General features: G+C 40.8%; 1 protein-coding gene across 3 annotated transcripts in view; it reads right to left on the bottom strand.

The window, feature by feature from the left end:
* Positions 1 to 19296, bottom strand: part of atp7b (ATPase copper transporting beta) — a 272095-nt gene that overhangs the window by 222999 nt on the left and 29800 nt on the right. The gene's annotated exons all lie outside the window — the stretch shown is intronic.

Raw genomic sequence — 19296 nt, forward strand, 5'->3', positions numbered from 1 at the left:
ATTTGTGCAAGTATTTTATTTTGAAGGGAACCTTCAGGAAACGCACTTTTCTTCGCTGATTGTGTTGTACTTGACGAGAGGAAAAAGAGACGTTGAAAGGTTTGGATGTTGCTCAAATTCTGAAATGAGCATTAAATGTTCAAGATAAAGACGCTGTCGTCCGTCATCATTTTAGAAGCCTTTATTCCACTTCAATGATTGTTGTTCAAATTTCATTGGATGTTTCTACTCTTTATCTTGCTCTTCCTCTTCATCCTCCTCTTTCTCTTTCTCGCCCTCCTCCTCATCCCCCACCTCGCATACACACCCACCCTTGACCTCTCACATGAATTCTTCTATCCATTGTCACACGTTCTCATTCCCACCTTCAACAACCTGTTTGCTCTCTGAACTTGCTTTTATTGGTTGTCACATCATTTGAAACAAATGAAATCTATTTTGACTGATTGTGTTCAATCAATGACATTTGTGCTCTTGTTATGGGTAAATGTGTGCCACTTGTGTTTACCGTTATCAAGACCGGATTATAATATGGGCAAACTGGGCACAGGCCCAGGGGCCCACAGCCACAAGGGGGCCCACGCAAGCAGCAATCTATTTTTTTGAACAGCAGTCTTAATGTTGGAGAAAAATGTTGATAAGTAGTTAAAATTGCGCCCACATTTTCTAAGTTAACACATTTATTTTAACAACGGTAGTTTCTGCATCTTGCTTCAGCCCTCTCCCCCCTTCCCCTGCGCAGCCCCCGCAAACTCACTGATGCGCCTGCAGCCTCTCAGAGTTCTTTCTGCTCTAGTTTATTATCTTCCTGCATCTCCTCTCAGCCCTAAAGAAAAACTGCTACATGGCTTCATATATATTCACTTTATGAGTTACCTTTGACCTGCAGTTATAAAAGATCTACCTGACCGCAAAAATAGCTGAGTGTGCACCGCGCGCCGGCCGCACCGGTGAGGTGAAGTCAATGGAAGATGAAACAGGTTATCTGCTCCGCAGCAACAGCGCCGGCGCTCCGCACACCACGCACAGCGCGTAGGGCACCACGCCGGGGGAGGGGCATGAAACGCAAGCTTATGAAAAAATAATATATATATGATAAAGACAGATTTAAATTAGAAGATGTGCAAAACAAGTAAACAGCATGTTTACAGAGAGAAAACAATAGAAAAAGGAAAGGAGATGGACCTTGTCGCACTAACCCCCCCCCCCCCCCCCCCCCCCCCCCCCCAGGAAGGAAGGACAAAGACACCGTCAAGATAAAGTAAGAAGTTTTATTTTTAAATAAGCGGCTGTTTGTGATAAATCATGAGTTAACTATGGACATGATTTATATCATTATTAAATAGCCTATGTGGCCTATAGGCTATGTAACTGAGATTTAATATGAAAATTTAGACAAACCTATTTTCAAATTAGGTATTTGCTCCATGTTGATATATTTCATAAACATTTACAGGCCAAGGGGAACATCAGCTGCTGACGGTATAATTTGAAGAAAAAAGTCCATTATGCTAACCTCCTCCCTTCATATTCAGAATTTTTAGTTGTGTATAAAATGTGTACATTGTGCCTCTCTAGTCCTTAATAAAGGTTAAATAGTTTTGAATTTAGTCATGTCACATGCCAGTGATTTATAAGCCAATATAAACCTATAAATAATCTATTGCAGTATTTTTTTACCATGGTTTAAAACTTTTATCTTATTATAGAATGAATATGACAAATTATCTTTTTGTGTTTGAATACAGTCTCAATGAACAAATACAGTCAAGGAGGAGCTCAAGCCAAAAGTTCAGATCAGCCATCCACCAGCAGTTCAAGAGCTCAAGATCAGTTGTCAGCCATCACGTCTGAACCTTCTACAACATCACCCAGCCCTGACCAGGAATTACAAAGTAAAGCACACCTACAGACTGAGCACAGCCCACAGCCAGCACTTCTGGCAGAGTGAGTCCTGGATCTGAAAAAGCATCTTAAAATTACATTGGAGAAACACATGTGCCACAACCGGTGCTTGTGTTGTGTGGATCTGTTACATAGTTCTAAATAATAACAATATGGAGTTCCTGTGTTGAGTATGTTATATTATGTAAATATCAATCCTACTTTTTGGAAATAATAAGCAGTTTGTGCATACAAGAGAATTAAAGAGAATTTGAGGCGAAGTGCTTGCACAAGTGTTGTTGTTTTCTGCGAGGGGGGGGGGGGGGCACCACGAAGCCTTTGTGCTTAGGGCACCAAAATAGCTAGCAACAGCCATGTGCAGCAATGAAATGCATCAGGCACAAATAAAAGACAGAAAACATAAAAGGATATGAGCCGACATAAACAATCGCGTGTTGAATTTGTTTTTGAGGTGGCGACACTTTGAGAATGTTACTGTGACCGTTCTCAGGATGCATCTGTCAGGAGCGCGTCAACCATCAGAGCTCTGCGCCTCTCAGCTCTAAATAATCCCAGCAGAGTCCACATGAATAATGTAATATAAATAGAACCATGATCGTTTACGGGCTAAAAAATAGTCTACAGTCCATCTTCCCTAATGTGTTTGTGGCCCTGCGGATTTTTCTAACTCTACCTGCACTTCTTATATGTACCTCTCACCGTAGGACTCTTTCATAATGGTACTGCACCATCAGCTACATCAGCCCAGACAAGAGCAGAGAAAATAGAGACAGAATAGCGGATAATTCTTTCTGGAGGTGGATGGAAATTACATTTTACAGCAGCCTGATACTAATTTAAATACATAAACCATCACCTGGCTTCTAGTCCACGCTATCACTATTATTTTAACTGGTGTGTTTGTGTGTGTGTGTGTGTGTGTGTGTGTGTGTGTGTGTGTGTGTGTGTGTGTGTGTTTTACACTTCAAACACTAACCAACCAGACCATCGTGTCCAGTAACATATTAATGTTACAATTAAACAGTTTCACTTCATGTAGGCTAGGAACATTTCACCTGCCGTGTTCCCACCGCTTCTGCTCCACATAAACTTTGTGCGTGATCAAATGTCTCTACAGGTGCTTTCTGAGCTGAAGAGGCTATTCTGCCTCAGACAGATTGGATATGTCTTGCGTCTCCATATTGGAGAAGGGAACAAGCGCTATTCAGCCAGTTTCATAACCAGAAAACATTTTTCCAAGTAACACATCCCTCAGAGAGACAGGGTTTCCAGACCGCTTCAGTGGATGGAAATCTTACCGCATCGCTGTGGTTCTGCACTGCGCTCCGAACCCCTCTATAGATTTTCAGCTCACTGTCCACCGTGTGCGCTGCGAGCTGCGCTGAGCACAGTGTCCAGTATAAAGCTCTGATGTTCTGATGGGAATCTTTTCTTGATTGATTTAGTTACCTCCGCGATGTGCGTAACGATTAAAATGTCAGCTCATCCATGTGCATCAGTGTGCGTCGGGGTAATTCTTTCAAAACAACCAACATCCTTGAGTTTATCCGTCAAAATAAACAGTCAAATGGAAATATCTGTAACCTGCCATTTAACTGATTTGCCTTCCTGTGAAGATTGTTGCAAAGAGAAACAATTAATCTTGATTAACCCCAGAGCCATGAGCACTGCATTGTACTGACTGTAAATGAGGGGAAAAACGATTTAATCGGATCCTTTTCTTACCTTTTCAACATGGTTTAATGTAAAGTTTCATTCAGTACAAACTTTAGTGGCACCAATCTAACGAGACAGAGCCTGGATTTGTATTCTGAACAGTTTGAACATGTTTAAAACGGAGACATGTGTGACGCGTCTTAAGTTCGCAACTGCTCCGCTATTATGGAAATTAAACTAACAAGATGAATAACATCATCAATAACATCAGGGTCAGATATTAATGAAGTAACTAGAGTGATAAATGATGAACTGATAAAAGTTAACAACTGGTTTGACATAAACAGACTTTCACTGAATCTTAATAAAAAAAAATTTATATTGTTTAATGACAGAGACAACAAAGATGTTACAATAAAAATAAATGGAATGGACATTCAAAGGGTGAAAGAAACAAAATTTTTAGGAGTCATGTTTGATGAAGCGATCACCTGGAAGTCACACATAGGTTATATCAGAGGTAAAATTGCCAAAGCCATTGCAGTACTACATAAAGTTAAGTTTTTACTGAATAGTTCTGGATTGCTGACATTGTATAACTCACTAATTGTTCCATACTTGACTTACTGTGTAGAAATATGGGGATCCACATGTAAAACTCATACACAACCACTGTTTATTCTACAGAAAAGAGCATTGAGAATCATTATTAACAATCACTATAGAAATCCATCCAATCCGTTATTGATCAAATATAAACTACTGAAATTTTATGATCTAGTGAATATGAAAATATTGCGAACAATGTATAAAGCTAAAACCAATATATTACCCACCAACATTCAGAAAATGTTTGAAAAAAAGAGTCAGTAATTATTTTTTAAAGGAACTGAAGTATTTAAAAAAAACAAAATTTTGAACCAGAATGAAGGAAATGACTATCTCTGTAAATAGCGTGAGAATATGGAACAACCTTACCAAAGACATAAAAAAGAATCAGTCACTAAATATATTTAAAAAATGTATCAAATCGAGTGTATTACAGAACTACAATAACCTAAATTCAGTTGGTGTCTGATTAGGTCTGTAAGTTAAAAGAATATAAAATGAATCTGCGTTTCATTTTGTTTTGTTGTTTATTGAGAATTGTATGGAAGCATTATTAAAAAGTTTGGTTTGTAAATAAGGGCAGATAATATAAGATATTTCTTCCTTCTGCCCCTTTTCATTCAAATTGTTTGGTGTTCATGTTTATGTATGTTTTTGTTTTTTTAACACTTTGAATGAAACAAATGAAGAGAAAAAAAACATTAAATTATTTTAGGCACAGACAACATCCCCCACACTTGCAAAGCTTGCAACGCACCTGCTACCAGTTACAAATTGTGAAGGGGAATGAACTTCACAAATGGCAAGAATAAAAAATGAACGGAGAACAACACAAACTCAACAGCGCCTCAGTGCACTGTCACTGAGGGCAATTGAATCTCAGCTTGTCAGGAATCTGGACTTTGATGACATTGTAAATGAATTTACTAATAGAAAGGCCAGAAAGCAGTTTTTCTGAAGGCAAGAGAGGAGACCAACAAGAGGAAACATAAAGAAGAGGAAGGAACCAAGAGTAAAAAGGAGGAAGGAGACAGGAGTCAAGACGAGGAAGGAAACAGGAGACAAGATGAGGAAGGAGACAGGAGACAAGAGGAGGAAGGAAACAGGAGACAAGAGGCGGAAAGAGACAGGAGACAAGAGGAGGAAGGAAACAGGTGTTGGGTATTTTTATTTAATCATTCCAGGCGTACCTCAAAAAAAGTCCAACACACGCAAGGAGGTTAGAGATATTAGGTTATCAATACCATTTATCAATAAACACCAATGATCAACAACCACGTAAAAGCGGATAGCAATCTGTGAGAGAGGTAAACTGGAGAGAGGTTGTAATCGTTCTGTGTCGACGTAACACAGACAACCCGCGATGAATAGTGGGTTGTAATAGGGTTGGGTGTGCAGCTCACTTTTGTAACCACACTGACGCTTAGCTTCTAAACAGACTGTTCCTCCTTTCCTTCCCAAACATCCAACTGCTCCTTCCCTTCCCAAACACTTTCCTGCAAAAACAATTCTGTGCAGAACAACCACACATTGTTTAAATATTTTATGGCGCAACAAAGGTACCCAAAAGTTAATTATCGTCATAATTGGCTAAAGGAACCCAAACCGTTCTAAATTCACCCGTTGTCGTTCTGTGGTCTGTGTATTCGTGGTTTCGTAGTTTTGTGGGCTGCGTCCCATTTCAGATTGTGCAGTCTTGCCTGATCTCCGTGGTCCTGTGGTGTTGTTATAGTTCGTTGCTGGTATCTGAAATATTGGTGTTGGCTGTCCCATTGCGGCCATCGTATTTCTGTGTTGTGTTGTGGTTTTACATCTGTGCCAAAGTGCTAAAAACCCGGCTGTGAACTTTGTTTCAGCTGCCGACCCACTGTGTCTCTGTGTGTGAAAAACCTGTAGGTTCTGTTCTGTTCTGTGTGTGTGTGTGTGTGTGTGTGTGTGTGTGTGTGTGTGTGTGTGTGTGTGTGTGTGTGTGTGTGTGTGTGTGTGTGTGTGTGTGTCCGACCAGGGGCTCTGAGTGTGTGGAGGACAGGAACGGAGGAGTGTTGATTCGCTTCTGTGGCTGCCAAATGTTACCTGAAAAGTCATTTTAACATACGCCCTTATCTGCAGTTTAATTGTATTTCTGACAATTTTTGCATTAGAACTCCTTGGCGTGCTCCCAGAACTCCTTGGCGTGCTCCCAGCCTGTTTTACTAAACCAGTAAACAAAACAACTTAGATGGAATGGGGAATATCGCTTCTAAAGACAAACTGGAGGGAGATATGAAATATATGTCTCATAAACACCCAGACAGCTTAAAATTTATGGAAAAATGGCGCAGAAATTACAAAGTCGATGGACAGCTAAAGGGTCCACAATGGCATAATTTAGTCAATATATGCAACGTTAAAGTTGCGGCAGCCACTGGAAAAAAGAACTTAGCCGAGGAAGAACAGTTGAAAATAGCGACTATATGACGCGATGAGACAGATAAGAGACTGGATGCACCCGTTTAAACCCGGAGAACAGTCAGAGAAGTGGGTCTCAGATATGATGGAGGTGATTCACTCCCACCGCTTAATTGGCCAAGGATTAGACCAGCTGGCTCAAGCGAGCCTTCTCAAACCTCCCGCGACTGGACAAATGACTGAAGAGTTAAAACCCCAGTTAGACATTCTGGAAACTCCTAACTTAACCCAGTTAACAACTATTAAACAAAAGACTGGTGAGTCCGTGGACGATTTCCGTGCCAGATATCAAAAACAATTTAGCCTCCATAGTACCCTCATGCCCGATGCAGATAAAGATGGACCTTATGTCCGGCTGTTATGTGCAGATTTGTTGAAAGGTTTCCTGCCTGCAATTGCTGAACAAATCAAAACTCACTACATTCTCTGGGAAACCTGCAATGTTGAAGAACTGATGTTGTACGCCAGATATGCAGAAAAGGTCATACAGGGAAAAACTAAAAAGCCTGAACCCCCCAAATCAACCCCACAACGCCCCCTGTGACAAAAAGGGAAATAGGAGGAAGAATTCTAAACGGAGGCAGAGGCAGTGGTACAATTCACAGGCCCGATCACAGCAGTCCGTTTGCTGGACCTGTGAAGGTCAATGTCACATCTCACGCGATTGCCCCTCCAATTAAACCAGATCTCTGAAATATTTTAGTCTACAGGCCCTCTTTTTGAGCTCTATCTCTCCCGTACAGATCTAACCAAACTCCCAGGTTAGGCCCAGAATCAAACAATTATTTAAACAATACCCTTTTCAGTGTTTCTGTTCATCATAACTTGGGTTGCTTTCACCTACAAAATTTAGAGCTCAACTTACAAAAGTTGTACCTCACAAAATGTGTGAGGTAAGTTATTTTTGATTAACTAAACAATCAATAATTGTCTCGCTGACTTTCAATGTTCAGCCAATTTTCTAAGATCCTTGTTTACGTGGATGTTGGTTTGATTGCATCTGATGGTGCAGAGTTTTTGCCTCACAAACTCTCACACCTTATTGCAATATCTCCACCTAACAGGGAACAAATTCAGTAAAAAGGATCTACAGTGGGTATAAATTCTCAGTCCGGCATGGGGGACACACTCTGTCAGGTGAAGGCAGGCAGATCCAGTCAGGACGAAAGGAAACCATTTTGAACACCCCAAAACCCCAAACTAAAAAGCAGATGATGCAGTTTTTAGACCTTTCTCTTTAGTGCAGACAGTACATTCCCCATAATGCAGAAATAACCCAGCCCCTTTACTCATTTCTCTTTTCTGCTGGATGTAGCCCCAAGCTACAGAGTTATAAGAAAGATTATTATAAAATTATAATTTTTATGTTTTAGACTGTTGTAAGTAGCATCATGAATAGCTTCTGCTCAATATGATTGAAGAGCTGTAAAGAAAGTACCTTACTGCCATTTCTTGAATGACAAACTCTTTTACCCCTTTAACTGAAACAGCTTTTGTAAATTTAAAATAGGATGTATTCATTCTGACACATCTCTGGTTTTACCAGACTCTTTTCTGTGGGAACAGATTAGCTGTGAGGTGGCTAATCTGCTTTTTGCCACTGGACAAAGGTTAAAAATGCAACTTTGACTCAAGATGGTCTCTATTTTACACTTGGTAAGGCTGTTCCTTTCTGGAATGCAAACTCTAGCTCAGCTCAGCTCATGAAGGTTCTCAGCCCAATGTTTACATTGGTAGTCTAAACACCCAAACCAAAATATTACGACCTGTTTTCTTTTACTGTTTTGACTAATTAGGTAAATTTTGAAAGAAGTGGTTTAATTTTGACCTTTGTCATTTTCTTTGAAGAAATGAGCTGATTTTATGAGACTTATTGTTAAATTTTCCAGTGGGACCATCTGATAAGCTGATGTCTTCTCACCATATTCTGTTTTATTATTTCAATTATTCTGCACAACGCAGTACAAGCATGGTTTATACCAACAAACCATTAATATCCTCAACTACATTCTGATTATTAGTTTTGCTCAGTGAAATTGTGTTTTAGCACTGCAAAGGTGAGAGTGGACTGCCGTTTTCTTTTAACCTTTTGCTTGTTTTGAATAAGCCAGGCAGCCAGGATTAGATACATGATGGTTCAAGGGTTATTGAGAGCTAGGTTTTTCTTTGTTATTTTGGCCTTTTGTCCACTCTGAAACAAACGCAGTGGTTCCAGACTGTTAGACAACAGATGTCCTCCAAGGTTCATGGTTCAACCTCTGTCCTTTGCTTTTGCTTAGACAGTTTTCATATCTCAGGGTTTAATGTTATGACTAAATCATGTTCGAGTTTGTGCAGTCCTAGGCCGATATGGGTTAACCTTTTCTATAATTGGTGTTTACACGTTTTGTTTTGACCTTAAGTCGCCTGATCTTTAAACAATTAAGGACATCCTGACTAGTGATTTTGTTTTTGTTTCTTGGTTTCCTGCCATAAGCAGCCTTCTTACCCAGTTGGGATTTCTGGCCATAATGATTTGACTTGCTGTTTTTACAAAAAGGTGTTCGGACCTTTCATAAACCTTAGACACTTCCTGTTAAATGAGTCTTGTCAACCATTGATGGGTTATGTAAATTACAGGTGTAGGTTAGTTTAGTATATCATAGAACCTGAGTTAATGAATATACTTTGAACTGAGCCATAATTCTAGCTCACTAATGGGTTACCTTACTCAGGTATTTTGATATGACATTGTGTTTATTTTTATAATTTTATCTTTTGCTGTTCAAACGTTTACGTTCAGGGGGAACGCAATGCAAGGTTTTTGTTTGTATTTCATGGTTCTTTTTAACTCATAAAAGAATGTCTCAGGGCATTTTCTGTCCATCTCAGTATTTTGTTTGTATGCTGACCTCACATGTGTGTGTGGTCTTGATTTTAGCTTAGGATGATACCATGTGGACTGTGGTGGTCAGTTCCTGGTGAATTTCAGCCCCACTGGGGGTCCCGCTTGGACTGCTTAGAAAGAATATTGGATGGTTGTTGCTGAAGACAAGTCAAAATTCCACAGTGATCTCGCAGACTCTTTTGTGCTTTCTCGCTACAGACCGTGAAACCAAGGAGATTGGGGTCCTGCTGCAAGTGCTGCTACCAGATGGGGCACCAAGGTCACTCATCCCATCCCTCCCACTGCTGCAGGACTGCTGCTGAGGGGACCACCATCACTGCGCCATCCGTATGCGAGCTCACCGAGGACGGCAGATAAGTACACGTTCTGCCTTAAGCTTGCAGGGTCCATCCACAACACCATTGCTGATGTTTGGTGATCGCACTCTACCCTGGAACCGCCCCTCAGCACCTGACGGAACGAGAGGAAGCAGCAGCAGTTGGGAGGAACAACGGAAACGACACCTGGTGGTTGAGAACCCCCGGGTCCGTCCACGACGCTGCGACCTGCCTCCAATGATGTCAAGATCCAGTACCCCAAATCTCCCGTCTGGTTTCATGGCTCCCTGACCAAAAAGACATACCCTCACCGTCCCAACCATCACAGGATCCCACATTGCTATAACATCATCAAAGTTGCTGACACACGCCTTTTGCTCAGGATGGCTCTCTCTCTCATGCCACACAACTGGTGTGGCCTAAAGTGCAGATTGGCTCCCTGCCACCCACCTCACATCGCCTGAGGACGGGCGTCCCTACAAGGACATTCGAGCTGAAGCAAGAGTGTCTGGGTCTGTGATGACCCTTTGCCCTTTCCCCACCTACAAACACCAAGCCCCTCACATCGACGGCTCCACCACCAGGACTCTTCTGTTTCATCTCGACGAAAGTGCAACACCATCCCTACGTGACCTTCATTGCTCTGCCCCCACTGCAGTCCCACATAAATCTCCACTGATAAGTCTTTGACCCTCAACTCTGCCCCAATTTGAGCTGCTACAGCCCCCTGACACTTCCCATGCTTCATAGAGTGGCTGTCATAAAGAAGAAAGAAATTGGTATCGGCTTTTGTGACAATGTTTGTTCATGATTTACTTTGTAAGCTGTGTTTAAGCCTAGTTTGAGATAATAGAATGATTGACAGGCTCATGACAGGTGCCTTAGTCCATATTTTTTCCTAATAAAGTTTTAGTTCATATTTTCCTCCAATTAAAACTGGTTTCGTTTTGGTTTCTACAATGCAGGTTCTGTAACCATTGCTGACTGATGTCCTAGTAATCAGCTCCATTCCTTTTATATTTTGTATCTTTGACTTAATCAGAATCAGTATAATAATTATCTCTTAATTTTTGGTGTAATCATATAATAGTTGTTTTGACTTGATCAATGCGACAACCATACAATTTTCTTTCACGATGAACATTGTTGCAGCTGCTTTAATTTTGTTACAGGTTGTTCCTTACTCTTTACAGCCTTTTATGAAGGTCACTACTTCGTTTGGTCTTCTGTGTATTAGAGGTTGATTCTTTACAGCTGCGACCCTTACCCGCAATTAGGGATGGGTACCGAATTCGGTACTTTTTAAGGTACCGGCCGAATTCCACAGTACTGACCGAGCACAGATTCACTTAATTTGAAACGGTGCCTCGTTTCGGTACCCGTCCTTCACAACGAGAACTTGCCTAGACAGCTGCGCATGTGCAAGAGCGTTATGTCATCGGCCGCTGTGAGCGAGTTGTAAACAGAGCAGCTCCGGTAGGTAAATAAAATGTTTAAGATAACGTTAGCTTGATTTGTTAGCTTCCGTTTCACTAATGGTGCGTTCGCTTTCTCCTCGGAACTCCGAAATTCCGAATAGAAGAACATGAACGTGCTCTAAAGTTTGGCTTCACTTTACTAAATGCTACAGGTGATTGGGTGAAGATGAAACCAGTCTGGTGCCCGGCAGGGAAGTTCGACCTTGTAAATCTGCAGTCCTGTTATCACAAAAAGCTCCCTAGTGAAGTCCAGACGGAGCGTTTCTCTGTTATACCAAGAACCTGGGAAAGTTTGTCTTCTGTGAAGGGAGTGGGTGTTTACCTTTTATGTGTGTGTACTATGTTACTTTTGAATAAACTCTTTTTGAGAGCTTCGGCTCGAGGAGAGAGACTAACAAACCTCCCATTGGTGTGTATCTTTATTTCTCTCCGGTTTTGCAAAACCTTGTTGTTGATTATTGGTTTTTAATGATAAATGGTATTGATAACCTAATATCTCTAACCTCCTTGCGTGTGTTGGACTTTCTATGAGGTACGCCTGGATTGATTAAATAAAAATACCCAACAACAGGAGACAAGAGGAGGAAAGAGACAAGAGGAGGAAGGAGACAGGAGACAAGACGAGGAAGGAAACGGGAGACAAGAGGAGGAAGGAAACAGAAGAAAGGAGGAGGAAGGAAACAGGAGACAAGAGGAGGAAGGAGACAGAAGATAAGATGAGGAAGGAAACAGGAGACAAGAGGAGGAAGGAGACAGGAGACAAGAGGAGGAAGCAAACAGGAGACAAGAGGAGGAAGGAGACAGGAGGCAAGGGGAGGAAGGAAACAGGAGACAAGAGGAGGATGGAGACAGAAGATAAGAGGAGGAAGGAAACAGGAGACAAGAGGAGGAAGGAGACAGGAGACAAGAGGAGGAAGGAAACAGGAGACAAGAGGAGGAAGGAGACAGGAGGCAAGGGGAGGAAGGAGACAGGAGGCAAGGGGAGGAAGGAAACAGGAGAGCTTCGGCTCAAGGACAGAGACTAACGAACCTCCTATTGGTGTGTATCTTTATTTCTCTCCGGTTTTGCAAAACCTGGTTGTTGATTATTGGTTTTTATTGATAAATGGTATTGATAACCTAATATCTCTAACCTCCTTGCGTGTGTTGGACTTTCTTTGAGGTACGCCCGGATTGATTAAATAAAAATACCCAACAACAGGAGACAAGAGGACGAAAGAGACAAGAGGAGGAAGGAGACAGGAGACAAGACGAGGAAGGAAATGGGAGACAAGCGGAGGAAGGAGACAGAAGAAAGGAGGAGAAAGGAAACAGGTGACAAGAGGAGGAAGGAGACAGAAGATAAGAGGAGGAAGGAAACAGGAGACAAGATGAGGAAGGAGACAGGAGACAAGAGGAGGAAGGAAACAGGAGACAAGAGGAGGAAGGAGACAGAAAACAAGAGGAGGAAGGAAACAGGAGACAAGAGGAGGAAGGAGATGGAAGACAAGAGGAGTAAGGAGACAAGAGGCAGAAGGAGACAGGAGACAAGAGGAGGAAGGAAACAGGAGACAAGAGGAGGAAGGAGACAGAAGAAAAGAGGAAGGAAACAGGAGACAAGAGGAGGAAGGAGACAGGAGACAAGATGATGGAGACAGGAGACAAACAAAAAACATGCAGATATTTAACCCTTGTATCAACATATGTAAGCAAGTTCTAATATTGACAATGTCTTGAAACATCTAAAAAGTGCTTCAGTCAATGGATTTTAGTGTTTTAGCAATTGAGAAAAACTGCAATAATAATACTAGTAGTAGTAGTAGTAGTAGTAGTAGTAGTAGTAGTAGTAGTAGTAGTGGTATTAATAATAATAATAATAATAATAATAATAATAATAATAATAATAATAACTGCTAATTAATGTAGAATTTTTTGGCAGATTTTCTTATGATCAGGAAGACAAACTGAACTATCCCCCCAACTTACCTTTCAAAATAAAATTTAATAAAATTTATTTTACTGAATCTTGTTTTTAATATTTTCTGCCACTCTATGGGATTTACAAACATCTTTTCGTAAAAATTTTTGTGAAGAATTCCCCCAAACCTCTGCTGAAAATGTCTGGACTCAAAACCCAGTTGAACCTTTCTTTACTGTTACATGTTGAAGCTATTTTGTTGTCCATGTGAATCTGTAAAGTTTAGACTAACTTTATTGTCAGCCAACAGAACAGAAATACTTACATTTAAACTGGCTGAATGTTCTTTAAAAAAAATGTTTCTCCATGTGAGCCAGATCTAAAATGATGAGATCAGAATTAGTCCCCGTGGTTAATTAAAGCCATCTTTGTCATGTGATGTTGTCATCCCTCATCCATCTGAACCAGTCTGGGCTCTAAATCTATGTCCGACCCCGATTGTAAGCCTTGCAGCGTGACTTAGATTAAAAGCACCTTTCTATTAAGCTGAAGGGAAAGTCAAATCACATTAAGAGTTGTTCTTAAACTATGGAGCTCCAGACGTGCCCAAAATAAACAAACCAAAATTTCACTCCTGAGAAAAGTAAAAAAGTGTGTTGCAACATGATGAGATAGATAGATAGATAGACAGACAGACAGACAGACAGACAGACAGACAGACAGACAGACAGACAGACAGACAGACAGACAGATAGACAGATAGATAGATAGATAGATAGATAGATAGATAGATAGATAGATAGATAGATAGATAGATAGATAGATAGATAGATAGATAGATAGATAGATAGATAATTTTATTCAAATTCTTAAGTCTATCTCCATGTACCTACAATACATATTTATGTCATTGTTTTTGGGGAACTTAGATTTTTCAGTAAAAGTGTAAAGCCCTCTTTTAATACCACAGTGATCCCTCGTTTATCGTGGGAGTTACGATCTAAAATTTACCTGCAATTGGTAAAATCTGTGAAGTAGTAAGCTTTATTTTTTAGTAATTATAGGTGTTTGTAACTTACACAGCTACTATTGGGGTCACACACACATGAAAAGACACCAGAATGTTTCTCAACAGTTTTATATCCAGCATCATGTGTGCATAGGTGAACAGTCTTATTTGCATGCTCACTCCAAAGTTTCAGGCTCTCGTCATCACGTTGCAGAGAATCGTGTCTCCTCCCCTGTATATACAGCTGATTATTAATGCACTGCAGCTGTAGCACAGCGTGCTCCCACTGACACAGTCACTCTCCTCTTCTCCGCAGAGGTGCTCGTCCCAGCACACCACCACAATGTTTTAAGGCTGTAAATCCCTCACTACACACTTTAAAGATGTTTCTCTCTTGTTTAATGACTCTGAACGTTCAAAACTTTGTACCTTGAATACAGAACATAATGCACTGTAAAAAAAAAAAGCATGCAAATTTGCACACAAAAAATTAGCAAAGCTGCAAAAGGTAAATGGCGTTATAGTGAGGAACCACTGTCATCAATCAATAAAATCAAAGATACTTTATTAATCCCAGAGGGAAATTAAAGTTTCAGTACACACAGTTCTGAGATCAGACATACATACATACATACATACATACATACATACATACATAGGCATAGACACATGACAAGAATTGGTGACTGTGGTCATTCGCAACCCGAGTCGAGCTACCTTAATAGAGATCAGAGGGTTTAAATGAGGATTGCATCAGGTGGAGGAAAAAAAGGCACTTCAGAGTTACCCTCCACAGGGAGGGCAGCTTTGCTATGCAAAAAACACCTCAGACAGAAATGCAACAGACTTCAGACATTGCACAACATAAGAGTCCACTATGTGGGGAGGTAGGGTTGGGGACTCTCCTCACATCAGTGCATGCAGCCACGATGAGCAGCGCTCGTCACCTCCGTTTGGACAGGGGAGGGAGGTAATTGGGTTAGAAAGCACAGTGACTCCTGGAAATGGTTCCACGGCCTTCACCAGTCACAGTCCCGCCCAGGCTGGGATAGGGAGACAGAGTTGCCATGGCAATGGCAGCTTTCCACATTTCTTCTGAGGGGGAGTAATCTCTTCAGCCTCACAGGCTCAAGGGCACCAGATTCAGATAAGAACTTGTTTTGGGGCCAGACAGAGATAATTTCCTCTCTGTCTTAAAGTTCTGTTGGTCTCCAACCCCTCTAAATCTAATAATGGCGTGAATTATTATATTCCCAACCGTGCTGTCCCATCAGCTTGCTCCTTGATCGAATCAACCTTCTGTGCCAGAGCCTGAATCTCAGCCAAAGTTCCAAGCTTACGACTCATCTTGACAATTATATGAGTTTGTGCATTCACAGCGCAGTGTAATCCATCCCTGAGCTCCGGGATTGAGACAATATTCATCGAAAGCTCATTAATTTTCCGGTAAGCCAAGTAACCACTCAGGCCAAACAGCAGGAATTCCGACACCAACACCACAAATATCCAGACGTCTTCAGAATCCTCTACAGACAGTTGAGATAGGCAGATCAGGTTCCACTGTTTCCAGGAGTCCATGATAGGCCCAGCTGGCTCTGTCCCAGAGGGGCAACCGGGAGCCGCTTCTCCCGTTCTCATTGTTGAAAAAATCTTGTCAATCGCGTTGAGACCAACTGACCAGGTCCATTTTTAATAATTTCCAGTTTCCAGAAAAAATGCAGAAGTGCCATACACCCAATGAAAGACAAAGAGCCTTGGGATAAGATAGGGAGCAGAGGAGGAAAAAAGTGTCTGTACTCTAAAAGAGCCAGAAGAAGAAGCATCTACAACAACTGAAAAATCCCATAAAAGCACAGAATGTAAAATGTATTTTTTTATGACAGTTATTTCAGATTTAATGTTGTTTAGAAAAACACATAAATTTCAGTTGCAGTGCAGATCTCTACATTATGTTTACTGTTAAATTGTTGATTAAATGGTTTCTTTTTGCCAATAAACATCAACCCAGAAGGGACTTGAACACATAATCCCTGGCTTAGGGGGCCAATGTATTATCCATTAAGCCACTGGGGTCACAGATCAACCTCAACATAAAATACAATTTAGAGTTCAATATTTTATGTTTCTTCATGTGCAATCTTTTATTTGCTTTCTTTGGCTCACGGAGTTTCTGCAAACAAAATTCAAATTAAATTAGTGTTCTGTGAAAATAAGCTTTAGGATTAAAAAGCTGTTTAATTCCTTTATTTTATAATCTGTAACTGCTCAGCCTTTAACTTAGCCATTTTATCTTATTCTTACATCTAATTTTGTTTGTGTATTTTAAACTTTTATTTTAAAATCTGTTGTTTTATGTTGTCATGTTATGTTATGTTCTTCCTGTTCTTGCTTCTGGAAATTGCTTATGAAATGTGCTATGCAAATAAAGCTGCCTTGCCTTGTATGATTTTTAAAAGTACATTTGTGAAATCATAATTTCATTTTCATTTGCTTTAACATGTTAAAACTTGAACATGCAACCATTTAACATTTCTATATTAAATCACTGTGAATTATTCAAACCACTGCGGAAGAACCACTGCATACAAATATCTTTTATACCCTGTTTCTGTTTTATATTATGATGAGCCAGCTGTGAGTTACAGTAAACAAACATGGAGTAAAACAAACAAAAAAATGTTTGCTGTTCAAAGTGCAACACGAGTAAATCAGACCCATGAAAGAAACTTCTGGGAAACTTTAAACTGTTTCAACATTCTTTAAATCTCCAGAAATTCCTCATCAGTTAAAACTGCTCTAAGTTTTATTTTACTTGGGAAAAAAACTGGTTCCAACATAAAACCGTTGCGGTTATTAGGCTTAAATCCAAAAGATTTAAAGTGATTTTACAGAGTAATGTTCTGTTTATTTTTGCAGGTTGTTCCAAGTCAAACATAAAACAAATCATTGGTGCCTAATAACTTCTAATGATCTAATCATAGATAATATCATGGTATGATGGCCCAACTTCTTTTCTTTCACATTTGTGTCAAAACTACAATTCAGTTTCAAACAATTTAAATCCAAATCAAATCAATTTATTCAACTATAGTGCAATTTAAATCAATGTTTTTTAAGGATACAAAATGCTCACATGAACAAAATAGCATGGACAAATGAACAAACATTAACCAAATAAAGAAAATAAACCAACTGATTTTGATCATAATGTGGTTTCTGACTATTTCAATTAATTCCCATTCAAACTCAGATCCAAATTCAAAATTAAAAATAATACCACCAAAATTAAGACAGTTACAATACAACTGAATCAATTTTAATCAAAACAGATGTTCACTTTTATTCTCTCAATCTAGTCAAATTGACAGCAATAAAAAAATAGCATTCCTATTTATTACAACTGCTCCAAGCAATCTTTGGTTATAGATTAATTCTCTCAAAATCCAAAAAGTTACAAATCAGTTTCAACTGATGTATTAAAATTAAGAGCATTCCAGTTCAAATAGTTTAATTAAATGCAGACCATTACCACAACTGTAAAACAAAATCTATCCAATGAATTCAAATTAATCACTTTCTACTTCCATCAATTACCGTAAATCCTCTAATACAGGCCGGTATTCAATTAAAGGCCGGGTCTCCAATTTTGGCCGGTGTCAGAATCGGCAGAGGTGAATAATGGCCGGTCTCTTATTGTGGCCGGGTGGAATGTGGTAACAAGCAAGTATGAACATCTCAGCGGCAGCATTACAGTCCCAAATCAACCAGTAGGAGGCAGTAGAGGTTCACACAGCCCTTTATTAGGCTTTTTCTTCAACACTTTGTAATGCTACAGACACCGATCCTCTATCACGCTCCTACCACACAGAGTCACGGTGTCAGTTAACCATGCTAATTCAACCCACTCCACAGAACACACATCACCTTCCCTGTGGCTTACATAACACTCACACAACACGCAAATCAACACATAGGAACTAGTAGAACGATAGGAAACACATATAACCCAATACCCAGAATGCACCTGGCTTACAACCCCAGCCAGGTCATTACACTATCAAGTTCAAAGAGAACGTGCTGATTATGCTGCAGAACACTCTGGGGAGCAGCAGTAGGGGTTGTATGAACTAGTCGACTTCACTATAGTGACTTTTTATGCCTGTCGTCGACTAGTCGCTGTCACGTGATAATGACCGGCAAGATGCAGCCCTCGGAAAAGACAGCAGCCTGCTGTCAGCAGGTGACAAGCTCCTGCGCTGGGGGGGGGGGGAAACGCGCTGTGCCAGACCGTAGGTACTGACACGCGATCGTTCATTTCGGTTCATTTCCTTTAATGTTTTCTGTCTTTTATTTGCGCCTGATGCGTTTTGCTGCATGCTGTGGAGCGGGGCGCTGCGCGCATCACCTTGTCCTCCGACGCACTGATCACTGATACGGCTGCCAAGCAGCGAGCACTCCGCTGTTTTAGCGGTCGGTAGATCTGCCTCCTGAGCACGGCCACAGTAACAATCAGGTGTCGCCACCTCAAAAACTAATTTAACACGCGATCGTTCATGTCAGTTCATTTCCTTTAATGTTTTCTGTCTTTTATTTGCGCCTGATGCGTTTCGCTGCACGCTGTGGAGCGGGACGCTGCGCGCATCGCCTTGTCCTCCGACGCACTGACCACTGATTAGGGTTGTCACGGTAACCGGTATAGCGGTAAACCCCGGTAAAAAGGTTGACAATAAAAATAACCGTCCAGTTTTTAAAAAACTATATTATCTCGGTGGGTTTACCGTGGCCGCGGTTTCGGCGCGGTGACCCTTACCAGCCACCGTCGCTTCAGCTGAAGTTCCCGCGGCGCGCACACGCACTTTTTAGTTTGCAACGGCACCAAAACTTTGAAGCTGAAATAATGGCCGAAGGAGGAGACGGCAGCGCCCAGGACATCCATCAGCCCTCAAAGAAGACTAAATCGGAAGTATGGGCATATTTTGGATTTCTGAAAAATGCTGAGGGACATTTAATAGAAGACGGCTATACCGTTTGCAGAACGTGCAGGAAACAAGTGTCTGCAAAAGGCAGCAACACTTCGAATCGAATAGCAC

The sequence above is a fragment of the Nothobranchius furzeri genome, chromosome 1 (assembly GCF_043380555.1).
Source record: "Nothobranchius furzeri strain GRZ-AD chromosome 1, NfurGRZ-RIMD1, whole genome shotgun sequence".
Lineage (NCBI taxonomy): Eukaryota > Metazoa > Chordata > Actinopteri > Cyprinodontiformes > Nothobranchiidae > Nothobranchius > Nothobranchius furzeri.